Source organism: Euwallacea fornicatus, chromosome 5 (genome assembly GCF_040115645.1).
Source record: "Euwallacea fornicatus isolate EFF26 chromosome 5, ASM4011564v1, whole genome shotgun sequence".
NCBI classification, from domain to species: domain Eukaryota; kingdom Metazoa; phylum Arthropoda; class Insecta; order Coleoptera; family Curculionidae; genus Euwallacea; species Euwallacea fornicatus.
Window position 1 is genome coordinate 1,545,136 of NC_089545.1, and position 14,962 is coordinate 1,560,097.

The following is a 14,962-nucleotide window of genomic DNA, read 5'->3' on the forward strand; positions in this document are numbered from 1 at the left end:
AGACTTCTATTCCCCAAATCCCACAATGCCGGAGTAGATAAAAAAAAGGTACTAAAATGGAAGAAAAACAATGAGTTTGGAAGTCTTGCAAGGAGGAGACTTAATGTTAGCAGTAGCGCTTGTTGCTCATATTTGTTATTTGGCCAGTGGCAGTGCGCCGTTTATTCGCCGTAAAAATATAAACAACGTCATAATTAATTAAATATTAAATGTTGAAATTGTGCAGAGAGTCTGTTTCAATAAACCCTCAATTTGAAGACGAAAGCGGCGAAATATGAAGCCTTAGCTCTAACCTCTCAGAAACGGAAATCAGTTCCCGCCTGTTCCTATAGTACACTTCGTTGTTTAATGAGTTAGAGTCCAATTTTACTGTCGAAGAAGTATGCGAATTTAAGAATTTGTCTAGGAAATTCGCATGTTGCAGATAATATATTAAACCTAATAAAGAGTCTTCGTAGGTGATAGTAAGCCAATATCAACTATTAAATTTTTGCTTGTGTATGTTTGATAAAAGCTTGAAAAGATGCGTCTCTCAATAATAAGCAAAATGCTCCATTTTCCCCTATTCAAAGATAAAATTAATGAGTTTTGAATGATGCAAGAAAGTCTATAGAATTGCAGTCTTTTGTTTTTTTTTGCGAAATACGGAGAGATTGTTAGAGACATTAACACCATTTTCTTTAAGGAACTTGAGAAATTATAGTTCCTAAAAGATGAAAAATGTATCATGTAGAAAGTTCTGATCGTTCTTAATAAGTGTTGATGTCCTGCCTGTCCTCTGCATGTGATGGACTTGTAACTTCCTCAAACTCAAATTCGCTCTATTTACAATCCATCAAAAGTGCCTCAATAAAGCAGCTTTTCCGCTGAACAGCTTATACTTCAGTACACAGCATAACTGTTTATGTAGATTGGTTTTGGTTGGGGGAACTAAACATGTTCATTGTTATATCTCGATTAAACTGAACGTCTTCAAATGTTACATAAAAACGCAAGAGAGGCGTTATGCGCTTTGTTTATTTTACACGTAGTTTTCAGGAGATAAGAAACTGGTTAAAGCGGGTGACTTGGAGGGGGGAGGAGGAGGGGGGGAGGAGGGGGGGGGAGGTTGACGATTGGATGGAAAGTTCTGACGAATGCTGCAAGATATTAATAATCGATAATGATTGTCGACCATAAAATTATGAGAATGTGTAGGGAGGAGGTCTAGTGACGGAGGAACGGATTTCGTAAGAGAGGAAGATTTAGTGGGCTAGAAGTAGGACGCGCAGTTGCCTCTGAGAAATACTTTCGAAAAAATCTGGAAAGGAGAAAAATTCGCCATTTTATTTATATATATATATTTTCCTAGTTTAAATTCTAGGGAGAAAGAATTTAATAATGGAGATGCCTTTCTTAGGGCATTTTTTTGCGAGCTGCACCGTAAATTACGATAATGTCCCCTAATTGGAAACGGTCGAGTCAAACACGTAAGTGAAACTGAAATGCAACACCTCTATTGAACGAAGAATTCAATGGAATGCCGATGTTAATAAAGAAACACAACCAAAACTAACAGCACTTTAACCCTCGGTTTGTAATGAATACTTTTGTTGTTTTTAAGCAGGAAATTTAACGTCCGTGATAGCGTTTGTTGCGCATATTATGTATTTGTCCAGTGACAGTGCGCTGTTTATCAGCTTCAGAAGTATATACAGCAACATAGTTAATTAAATGCTCAATCCAGATATTGGACAGAGGGCCGATCGTAATAAACTCTCCATTCGACGGCATAATCACCGATATATGATGCATTAGTTCCGATGACTAAGAAACTCGAATCAGGTCCCTACTCCCTTCCACAGCAAATTCCATGGATTTAAAGGGATAGAGTCTAGACGCGCACTACTGACCCGATTACTCTCCCATGCCCTCAAAAGTCATTCCATCTGATAATGCCTCATAAGCCCTATAAATATAATCTCTATGGCAAATTGCAAGAGTGGAAAATCCTTAAGGGAGTGATGTAAGCGGGAAATTGAACAACTTGGCACAGACTGGACTCGTTTTGGCCTGGGCACAAAAACGCCACTCAAATAGAAATTGCCTTTTGAAAAAGTAGGACGTGACGTCTCTGCAACGACATCAATGACTCAATATTGCAGTTATTACCATTACGAACTTAAGGGACGTAGACGGAATTTCGAGGGAAAAGCCTCAAACAGTTGCCTAATTTAAACTAAGAAACAACGGACAGAGAGGGTAAAGATAAACAAGAAAAGTAGAGTTTAAATTATGAAAACTTTTAAAGAATAAAATGAATCCAGGTAATTTAATATGCGAATATCTTCCCCTAAGCGTTAGCCCCCTTGCGAGACATGGAATTAAAAGGGTCCTTGCCGATTCAGTCCGACGGCCTTTATTTGGAAAAGTTCTTTTGAGGCAAAGTTTGGAAGTTATTTGCAAGCAAAAAACTCTTGGTATGGTGTGGAGTATAATTATCTGAATATATTCTTTTGCTCTTTTGTGAGGATGGCAGAGGGGCACACTAAAGCCTCGTTTGAAAAATGGCGGTTTGTAGTTGAAAATTGTTCGCGTTGCTGGACTGTAGAGGTTCCGTCACGCGCGACGGAACATCGTGAATATAAACGGGCAGGTACGTGAAAACACATACAGTAACATGGGAATGAAATGATTTAATACCTCTTCATTATTCTAACTTAGGTTCGATGGAGGATGGACGAACGCATGGAACTTCCAATGGTCATCGAACTTTCAAGCAATGAAATTCAGAGCAGATCGATGGGAAAGGAGGCGACGAAATCGGTAATTATGGACAAAATTTGTAATTATGGACAAAATTTGTCATTATGGACAAAATTTGTATGAGTCCCACAAGAAATTATGAAAATTTCCGGCAGTTTTAAAGAATCAAACGCAGCATCTAGTGCACTAAACCCAAAGGCAGGACAGACGGATCGGTAGCACTTAATGAGAATCTTGCTCCAGCTTAATTCCACTCTTCTTTCAGACTAACGATGAATTAATTCCCCCTCCCTTACTAATAAACCATACTCTTTGCTAATTAAATCCTCTTCCACTTTTCAGGGCCTATCAGTAAAGGACGAAAACAGGTGGAAAACTGGAGAAAAAGATATGTTTTTTTTTTTGGCACGTATAAAGCTCCATTTAAATTTGACTTGATCCGATAAGTAAAATCAGGGCGAATTCATTGAAATCAAGTGAGTCCCCCTGGACCTGACGATCAACCTTAAAAAACGAGCCTCGATAAAATTGACCTCTAACGATTTATAGATGTATTTAGTGTCGTCCGTTCGCTTCGAACACACACATTCGTTGAACTTCCATATTCAATCCAGAGAAGTCTGAAATCTGGAAAGATACGTCAGCTCAATTTAAAAGATTTGTTCATGGCTGACATTATTGGCATGTGATTTCCGTTTTAAATTCAACTTGAGTTCCCAAACTGGCGAATGGGAATACCAAACAAGTTCAATAAATAAATTTTATACAATCTGTTCGAGTTGAACTAATCCGTTTGTACTTTTTACGTCGCCGATGTGCTATATTGGTATCTTTTGAAGAGAAAACGCCTGGATAATACGGTTTGCCATTATACTGTTAAAGAATCAATCGGGCTGCATGTGAATTTTAACACTTGTGTATGCGAGTCATATGCGGGAAATAGTAGGTTAAATCTGACAAACAAAGTGTTAAGTCAAGTTTCTATCGATGTATAATTTGATCAAGGCTTGAAATGACACGTCTTCACCGCAATAATAAATAAAATGTTCTATTTTTCCCTATTTAATGGCAAAATAAATGAGTTTTAAATAATGCAGGAAAGTCTATAGAACTGCGGTCCTTTGTTGCTCTTTTTTTTTACGAAACACTGAGAGATCGCTAGAGGCATTAATGCCATTTTCTTTGAGGATCTTGAGAAATTATGGTATATAAATGCTGAAAAATGTATCATGCGATAACTTCCGGCGCTTCTTAATAAGTGTTGAGGTTCTGTCTGTCTCGTGCGTGTGATAGATGTGGAACCTCGTCAATCTCAAAGTCGGCATATTTACTGCCCATTAAAATAGCCCCCGAACGAAGCAGGTTTTTGTGCTGAACAGCTCCTACTTAAGTACACAACGTAGCTTTTCACGTACATATATCGATTTTGACTGGAAAAGTAACCAGATTTACTGTTACGTCTCGACGAAAGTGAACGTTCTCAAATCATGCAACCAAGCGAGAGAGGCGTTAAGCGCTTTGATCAGTTTTCATCTAGTTTTCGGAAATGGAAAGAAAGTGGTTAAAGTTGGTGACCTAGGTAGGGATAAAATGGAAAGTTATAAAACCTACGGGATATGAATAATCAATAACTGCCAACTTGAAAATTATGGGATCTCGGAAAATTTTGTTTCAAGATACGAGAGGAAGGTTCGGGTTTTATAAAAGGGAAAACTTGATAAGAAAAGTTTAGGACTTAATCAAAGCGGGGCAGGACCTACACTAGAAATACTGCAAATCCGAACGTAACGAAAGGATGAAGATCTAAAAGATAGCAATTCAGTGTGGGATAAGGAATTAATTATCTAGGAGAATATTATTAAAAAAGAAACAGAGTAAACATTTAATGTGAACGAGAGTTCTTCTAGTTCGTTATCGAGCACTTAACTTTCTAGAAAACCTTTGGAATCATATGGAATATAATCTACTCCCTCGCTACTGCTCGCCGATGATTTTTTCTCATCAAATGGAGAGAGGCTACTTAGTAAGAGACCAGGACGAAATTCGAAAAGGATTTAACCGACAAAGAGTGGGACGCCGCTGAGGCACTGCTGTTTTTAAGAAACACATGGTGTACTGGGAACATCCGATGGTCTGGCGACTTATCCAGAAGATATGGAGGAGGATGATTTAGGAGGCACGATTGCTGTTACTGAATATTAGCGGAACATGCTGGTTCCTCGTCACGGAGGAAGAGGCGACTGCTACGTGAAAAAATTTGATTGGCTAAGGCCAAGACCTAATTAAACCGAACTGAAAATTGCTACTGAAAAGTACTAAAAATCTACGTAAACTGGCAAATCCCTAGGAGATGACGCTTGTTTTTTTTACATATGTATGCATATTAAAGGCACGATTCGAAAAAGAATATGTTCCTCGTCGCGTCCAAAAAATCATTATTTCAGTTAAATGCAGCGTTTTTTTTTTTTTTTTAATTTTTCGTCCCAGTTTCAGAACGACTAAGGAATTTTTCAAACAAATAGTAAAAACCGCGCATTCGGGCTCTCTTTTATTTTCTCATTGAACCCCCGTCCCCTTGATGGCTCGACTATTGAAAGACAGTCATGATAAATCACCCGCATAAATACGATACTCAATAAAGCATTATAAAACCATTTAAAAATACAATTTGTCGAATGCCCCCGCGACCCAATAAAATTCCCGACCCGATCTTAACACTGAAGTTAAAATAAAATGTTTATGTTATTGCTTCCTAGCTCAAATACCACTTCTGGAAAAAACTTTTCCAGACAATTTAAGGGTAATAAAAATTTGTGGAACAAACTCTGTGAGTAGAAGTAGAGTAATGGGATGTCAAACACCTCGAATGTGCCTGAAGTAACCCGCAATTTTAGCGTCAAAAATGAATCATGTGGCCCGAGCTTTTGTTCCAACTATAGACGGATTACACGTTGTTGACATTATGTGAAAAATACGTGATGGATTTTTCTCTGTAAGAGATAATTTAATTAAAAGAAAACGGGACCGGTTCAATTAATCTTTTTCACGTGTTTCACTAATTATTTTCGCGGTGGTACCGCGTTCGTCACAAACTTGAGGCGAAAACTATTTCTTCCCCAGTTCGTAAACAAATTCTGTTATTTGCTGATACGAAGAACCTTTTAAAGGACTTGGGAACAAACAAGACTTTCCAATCAGCTCCCTCTATTACGTAACCCCGAATAGAATTTTAACAGCCAACCCTTATATTGCTTATGTAAGCACATGCTTTAAAGTATTTAGCATAATGGAAATTTAAATGATGAACTAATGGAAATTTTAATGCGGGCATAAAACAACTTTTTCTGTAGGCATAACGTCAGCCACACACAAAAAGTTATAGATCTAGCAATTTAGACAGCATGATGAGGTGCGGCAGCTTAATGAGTTTATATGTGGACGTTAATTTTACACGAATTTAAGTGGGATGTACATTATGAATTTTTATTTTAAATACACTCTCATGGGCGAGCGAAATACACGAATTATTGATTGTCTTAATACGAACACAATCACGTTATTGTGAAAATGAATGGTACCGTTCTTCCGCGATAACTAACGAACTGCAAAAGATGTTCTAAAACTAATAACCGCGCATGTTACCCAGAAATTTTAGGGGGTCTCCCAACCTACCTCAGTTAAACTTATGGTAATATTGATGCGCTATATTATAATGTGCTTATTAAAGCCATACAGGAGATTAACCTCAGGCCTTTAATCATCCCCCAAAAAGCTGAATAATAATCCATAAGGGGGATTGCATGGTTATTTAATGGAACGCAATTTAATACAACCGAACAGCGAAAATTTAATATCCTTCTCTCTGTAACAGGAAAATTTCAGGTTTTTTGTAATCATTGACTATTGTTGATATTGATTTAAAATATATGTACATATATTCAGTTGCAGATAGAGTTAGGGATACTGGGTTGACTTAGTAGATAAATATGAGGTAAAAAAACACCAACGGGAAGAAATGATAGTAGTACTTACGATATTGATTGGTAGGTACTACTACACTATAGGCATATAAAACTAAAATTAAAGAAAAACCCTTTAAAAGAGAAAAACATTAAAAACTTCACTTTCTTCTCAAGATTTCCTATCTAACCATTACGCGTTCGACAATTAAATGTTTAAACCTCCAAATATTTTAAGAGATGCTCGGGGCATGTTTGGGGGTTATCGATATTCGCATCTTCATTAACGATCATAAAGTTAGTTCGGGTTTAACATGTCAGAAACTCATATAGGACCAGGCATTTGTAACATGTTCCTTCACCACGACACAAGGCGGCTTCTAAACATATCGAGACAATCCATTGGACGAAAACAGAACAAAAAGTGAATGTATATTTATTTAGTGAAGTGCAGTGAGATGTTTCGTTTCTGAGATTCCAACGGTATCCCTCTCTATGTATATATCTATCCATCTCGAGTATCTCTGTCTGTACTTTGAAAATAAATCAATCATTAGGCACCGCATCATCATTTATATTGAGTTACCAGAGGCCATAGACTCGAATCTGTATTTAATTGAAATTATGACGTCTTTCTAATTTTTAGAAAAATGTCGGTACTTTTCCACATGAATCCCATGAATATTCCCAATTCCAACTGTCTGGATCCCCTTTATTCTCAGTGGCTTCGCTTTCGCTCATCACTTGTCGAAAGGATAAAGTTTCCTTTACATGGAGAATCCTGACTATGTTAATACGTAATAACTAAGGTACCTTCTCGAATTTACCCATGTTATAGTAGCGGGTGATTGCATTACCTAATAGATAAATATTATCTCCGTATTCTCCATTAGAGCGGTAGAACTATAATTGTAATGGAAATACGAGAGATAGGCATAAGAGCTTTTATGTCATTAGTAAGAAACAATTCACGTTTTCTTGATTTTTTACGAATTTTTTGCTCATCCACCATGCAAAAAAAAAACAGCCAAATTCACTTTATTATGCTTTTTCTTCTGTTTTGCTCTCATCTCGCAGATCCTGTACTGCTAACTTGAAGAGCCACATTGTTAATGTAGTGGTGGAATTACCGAGAACACACCTCTAAAAACATCGGATTCAGAGCTTCGACCGTTGCAACTGCATTGACACCAGGACCTAAATCACTTAATCCAAATCGCAGTAAATAAATAAATGTTATTTAATTAAGCTGTGCTATGTTACATAACCGTAGCATCCCACACGAATAATTATTTAATTGCCTGTTATGACTGCAATAATTAAAATCTAAACCAAATCTCCTCTCCTGTCTGTGTTCATTTAGTACGTAATAAATTGCGCAAATCACGCGAGTTTTAATTAGATCGGCATAATGATGTTTTAAAAATCAATGACAATGCTAATTAGGAAACGGATCGCGAACAAAAAGGGCCACTCTCCTTCGAAAGGTATACCCGTGTATCATTAACCTAAACAAACTACGTAGCTTTTTCACAGGCCTAGAATGAAGGGCACATCACGTTAAATGGAAAGTGCTTGCCGAGGTTCAAATAATCCATCATAACCATCTCTAAAATATACTTAAGGATAGAGCAATTTTGCTAATGGATTATCCTCAACTAAATTAGGTAGATAGTTTTCATATTCGTTATAGTTTTATTTGGCGGAGAGTTTACATGTTTCGGTGCTTAGTGAGATGTAGGTATCTGAAAATCGATAAAAATGCTATACAGGATGTTTGGGTTTTAAAGCGAGTGAGGAAATCACTGGAAAGTACCAATACCTAAAGAGCGAGTTACATACGTTCTGGTAACCATAGGAACCGAACTAAATTCGAATCTGAAGTCTGCCTGACTCATCTTTAAAGTTTACAAAAACAACCATTATGTATTTTGCTAATTTATCGTTATCTCACGGTTCAAGAAAGTCTCAAAGATAAGGAGCTTTTCCGCATTAGTTAATTACGTCAAACAAAACGAAAATAACCTTAGACTTCCATAATTAAGGGCGCACTTAAGATATGAAATAATGAGCTTTGTTTTTTTTTTTATATAAATGCACTTGGTGCACTCCAATACGTCGGAAAGGCACTTCGATTAAATGGGAAATGTTTGCAAAAATTTTGAAAAACGGTTCGGTAAAAAGATGTCGCATAGTAATCGTCATACGTATTCACGAGTGCGGTTATTGTGTGTCATTCAAAAGTAAAACTTTCTTTGTTTTCGATATAAAATGACCTTTCCAAGGTTTCTATTCGGAAAACTCAAATTTCGCTACATATAAAAATTGTGGAAACGCGTGACTTCCAGTTATTAGTTAGATCGCTCCTTCTTTAGGATTAATCTATTAAAACTTTATGTTCATTTGTTTTGATTTGATATATCTTCCCGTGTGATAAAAAGTTTTCAATTTATGAGTAAATTGCATGTTCATTTTAGTTAGGAAAGTTAAAAATAGAAAAAGTTTTTCACAATAAAAAAATGTATTCAATAATTAATTAATTAAATTGTTTGTCATTTATTTCTTTAAGCATTTAATAATTTTTATTTAAAGTATTGGCAGGTAACTTTGCAATATTCGATAACTTAATGCGCACAAAATTACGAAAAATTATGATTCTTAGGGATTACCAGGACGTTACCAAAAGTTTTCCTATACAATGCTATTCTCCTCCGCATCACATGTCAACCGTCAACGAGATTCTCGCTCCCTATTGGACCATAAATGTTATTCAAATTAACACAAATGCGCAGTTACTATGCTTTGACCGTTTGTACGCGAATATTCCCTACTCTGCTTACCAGCTTGTGACATAAAGCACCGACATAACTTAATCTGAAACAGTCTGTAATATTTACTTCAGCTGAAGTTTTGTGCAATATTTTCAGGGGCTGAAACTTTTTCAACAATAGTTATTGTTACATTGTCTTACCACGTTGAAAAAAATTGAAAAAAGCTACGAGAATTTGTCAGAAAGAGTAATTTCGTTAGATTTTTACCACTTTTCCTTGCTTCACATTTTCTCAACTTTTTTCAATAGTCATAATTGTCACGTGACCTGCGATGAAAATGAGAAAAGTTAGTTTCACATATATCGATATTCGCATTATTATTAAGTCTCAACTATGGCCATGGCGTTGCACGGCGTTTCGTATAGGTAAAACTGCTCGCATGTTTCCATCTCCTTTGAATGCGTTGAAAATAAATGTTTTTCAACTAGCCATATCCATCAGGCTGTTGACTGATTAAGACAAATCGCACCGATTTTTGTGTATTTTATTCTCACTTTAAGACATATACAAGGGGACACATGTACGTACCTATAACATGGACAAAGAGTTGTTAAGTCTAGGTTTAATGAATACGCACGATTTCTTTGGTACACCGCGTGATTTGAAAAATAAACAAAAACTAGGAATCTGCGAGAATTTATGGAGAAGTCCACCAAGATCATAAGATACTTATCATTTAATCAGTCATTTTTAAGACCGCTCTACAGAGTTTGTTTAGTAAATAAATTCCAACCTGAATAATGCGAGGAGCTTTCAAATCTTTTCATCTGCCATGTGAATTTGTTGATAATTTTTTTGGCGTTTTAAAACTAAGGAAGGTAGTAAAAATCATGATTTATGAGGACGATAAATATAAAATTATTATTAGTTCAGATTACTATAAGATTTTCCCATAAGAAGTCATTATTTGACGCGGCGGTATTAAAATTGTACAATATTGACCCTACGGAAATAATGGAAATTTTCAAAACCTCCTTCAAAACTCCCAACTTTTACGCGGAGTACCTGATAAAGTGGAGTTTTTTAGGCGCTCGAAATAGCCTAGAAACTTACCTCTAAAAATTTAGAAAAGTGTAACTAAACTCCGGGTAACACTCCGATCAGAAAACTAAATACGTTTCCACGAAAAGCGGGCAAGAAAATCGTACCCCGAGCGGTTTTCCTTTGGCGGAAAATTGAACGAACGCGACAGGGTTGATGCAACACAAATGTGCGCTACGATCCGCAAACCGTATTTATATTCGCGATAACTTTGGCCTGCGCCTCGAAGATTATCATCAGTTTATCGTTCTAAATCTGCAAAAACAACCAGATAATACTTGTAATATCCAGAGAACACTTGCAAGATGTTTTCGGTCATAACACCCTTTTAGTAAGTGTTGCTAAGGTGATTGATTGGAATTGGAAAAGCCTTTAATTCCTTTGGTGCCAAAAACACAGAGACGGATTTATGATGTGTTTTATCGTTTTGTGGCTAAGTTATAAAAAATATGGTACTTGGATAATTGACGTTAATCGACTTAGATCTACGCTATGACGTAAATAACGGCTCTTAACAAGAGGATGATTGCTTTTAACTGGTACTCAAAACTTGCGTAACGTGAGATATACGTAGGGCTGGCAAACTTTGACAAACTTACCTTATTAAACTCCGATTTGATCCACTCTGATTAATTCAGGTTAGCTGTGCACCTGCCAATCGAAGGGTGGAAATTTGCAAAAACGGTAAAAATTTAAGACAATCGCAGAACTTTTATCACGAAAATGGCAGGAGGAGTAGGAATCATACGAAGATTTTGAAAAATATTGTATTTGACAATCTTAGGAAAATGACCAATAGAGGCTTTGCATCAGCGAGCTACTATATTGCGCCTTAAGCAATTGTGGACATGGACCTTCATAACGTGTTAACGTAGAATTGAAAAAAGGGCAGAACTACTTGTGCTGGTACCGCTATCAAGTGGACGACCCTGAACGAAGAATTTTCCACTGCAATTATCTCATTGTGGATGACAGCGGCAAAAGAAGCAAAGGAAAAAGTCTCAAATTTGAAAATAACAGTAAACGACCTTACGTAATAAATAATAATTTAGTGGAAAATTCCTTAGAAAATTGCAATGGTGTGAAAGATATACGATGTTCTTCTCAGCCTAGTTTGAAGTGCTATAGGGAATTTGCATTGAGGCTGAGCTTATGCTGTAAGCGGAACTCACAAAGCGGGCATATAAGCTAACAATCTGTTGTTAAACTTTTTTCCAATAGTTTCCTAATCTCATCTTTAAATTAACCTAAATTAACCAAAACTATAGTTTCCGGATAATTGAGTATTTAAGTTTCCTAAGTAAATCACGTCTTAAGCTTCGGTATTTCAATCTTCTGTTAATATTTGCAAAAGTCAGAAACGGGTCTGCCGCATCTTCCAACTATTCCCCTCTAACACACACAAAGAGTGAGTTCAAATAAACAAGTCCTGCACTGCAACCATTCAACTACCCCATCAAAGTGGACACTAAAAATCAATTCTAAATATCCATTAAACCAATTTGAGTCCGCGCATTTACTAGTTTTTCAAGCTCGTTAGTTCCATAGTCCTTGCAACCCCATACTTAATTAACTTCAACCTTTCAGCCTTGTCTTTAGCTAAAGTAAATTAAACCTGTTCCTTCTCTATAGCTGAAACATTAACCCTATTTTCTTTACATTGTTCGGTAAATTAAGCCAATAGGCCTGTTTTAAGGAAGAACTTTGATGTGGTGCAGATTGAATAAAGAGAAAATAGTGTGTTGGTTCAGAATTAGCAATGAGACCTGATTTTATTATTACCAATTCCGGAGTTGCAGACGTTAGGTACCACTTTAAGATGAAGACTTTCTGACTGTTTTGGCCTAGGGGAAATTTGGACAAAAAAAACTGAAGAAAAAAACAAGAAAATGAAAATGTTGATATTTTTAAACAGGATTTTTTCGACATACGGGTGTTTATGACTAAAAAAAATGAAAAATAAATTTTCTCCTTGCAAAATGGAAGCAAATTCCCAGAAAATTTTTACTCTAATCTCAGCTGTGATTTATTCATGTCCCAATTACCAAGTATTCACCCTTTTTTAAGTCGAACCATAACTAACATGCAAAGGGGTAAATGAATGATCAAGTTTCATTCGAAAACGAAGTAAAACCTCCTAGGGGCAAAATAAACTTCATCCTGATGTTCCATAAACAAGTTTCAATATCGATCTAATTAAAATTTGCTAATCCGAAGTTTAGGCGCTTTGGAGCTTACCTCATTCAATAGTTTGCTATTAATTTGTTTGTGTGTGTGTGTGTGTGTGTGTGTGTGTGTTTTGGTGGGTAGGGAGGGAGGGAGGGAGGGAGGGGGGGAGGGGAGGGGGAAGAGAACATTTTTTATCTGCCGTTACCATCGGCAAAATCAAAATATTTCACTAGGTATTGTTGATATTTTTAGGTCATCAGTGAGTCTCATGCGGTCGAGGTACTCCCAGTAGGTATTGCCGTTGATGGGTGGTGCACACCAGATTGTCCCACGCCTTCATGTGATGCACAAAGAACTCATAACTTCAGTGCTAAACTTTTGTGCTTTTGCTACTCTCTAGACGGATATTCAAAATTTTGAAATCGTAAACTAATACATACACATCCTTGTGTTCTTTCACGAAGGGGGTTTTTGATGTCGTACAATAAAACTATCTGCATCACCATCTTTGTGGGGTCTTGCGCATTGTTAATTTTAGCTTTGAGTGAAAAAACCTTTCGTAGTGACCGTTCTTTGAGGTGTTACAATTTAATTATGTAACAACTTACTAAATCTTACCAATTAACAGATAAGAAAGCAATACCATGAAAGGTATCTTACTCTAAGGTGTTTCAAACCACGAGAATTTTACATAGAATTTTTCGCTCTTTCAATACAGCCAAACATGAAAAATTACAGCTCATTCAAATTCAAACTGATTCTGGCTTCAAATGGTGCACAAGCCTCGACCCAGAAAGTTATCCATGAAAAGATAAAGAAAATCACCTTGAAAGGGAAACTGAAGATTAATACCATTTTGCAGTATCAGGTTACATGATAAATTAATGCCTAGTTCATGATAATAAAGGGCGTATATCCGCAGTGAGAGTTAGAAGTTTACGAAAAACACTAAATCTAAGGAATTGAAGGGCCGAATTCTTCAATTTAGCAGCAGCATCAATCAAAATTATAAAAATTACTATGTGGCGTATAAAGATTTTTCTTTCACTTATAATTTTCGCCTGGGAACGATTTATGTGAAAATTTCGTTAGCTCCATTTAAGTTTTTATTGCAGGCTCTATAATTAACTAACCTCATCTAACCTGAATTAAACTTTTTTTTTTTAGAGGTGGAGAGATGCTAATAACCCGTATCAGGCCGTTGGTGGTAAGATCTAAGTTTGGTTTGGTAATGCAGAATCCACTGACAAGATATTGCAGAATACTCTCTCTAAAACCTCCTTTCCTCTTTTCACCCAGGTGCCCACTTCAGGACTCCCGTCAAACATTACTTCGGGTATCCTGAACTAACCTGAACTAAATATTTCCTTTAGGCCAGAGTAATTTTTTACAGTAAATAGATAATTTATAAATTTACAAGATGATTTTCCTATGGATGAGGCAGAACAAGCTATCCTATATAATGTGAGTTGTAGTACTTTATATTTGCTTCCTTTGCAACGTAAATTTCTGTGTGTTGATGGAATTCCACCATGTGGAATATGACTAAACCACAATTTTACCGTTTCATTCCCACACTAATTGGTGGTATTGAAGAGAGCCTCACAACACCCCTCAGAGACGTCTCCACTGACCTCTGTGGTATTACGCAGACAACAGCAATATAGATTAAAATCAATATCTCAACTCAAATGTTGTGGCAGCTTTCCTGGCAGGAAACTTCTCCACATTACAGAGAACTTAAAGCTGTAATTGATAGATGTCTAACATTTATCAATTAAGGCTAACTCATTAATTGGGGTAAAATAATAAGTCGAATTGAGGTAGATATGTTCGCTGAATATAAAGGATACTCACATGTTAAGTATCATGGAAACGCTCAAATTTGTACGCCAATATCTGTTCCTGATGGGAAAACCACGTTTCATTCAATTTTCGACTAAAACAAAGTTGATTCTGCACACAAAAGGCAAGACATGTTGATTTATCAACACGTCAAATATTTACATGCGTATTCCAATTTGCGATTTCACGAAGTTTGAATTTCATTTTGTATTACTTCAAAGGGAAGCTCAATTTTCCATGACGTAATTTCGCATTTTCGTCCGATTTCAACAAATACCTACCATGCTTTCATTCTTGAGATCAGTGACCTAATCGTGGCTTCTCGTACGAAAGTCTCCAAGAATTCTGGCAACGTTTTTCAACAAAGTTAAT

At 36.4% G+C, this 14,962-nt stretch overlaps 1 protein-coding gene across 2 annotated transcripts in view; it reads right to left on the reverse strand.

Annotated features, from left to right (window-relative positions):
- Scp2 (Sarcoplasmic calcium-binding protein 2) overlaps positions 1-10,757 on the reverse strand; it is a 47,344-nt gene extending 36,587 nt beyond the window's left edge. For both annotated transcript variants that reach the window (XM_066282135.1, XM_066282134.1), the window contains exon 1: positions 10,589-10,757. The gene's annotated coding sequence lies outside the window, so the exon portion shown is untranslated. The remainder of the gene's footprint in view (positions 1-10,588) is intronic.
- Between the last annotated feature and the right edge of the window lie 4,205 nt (positions 10,758-14,962).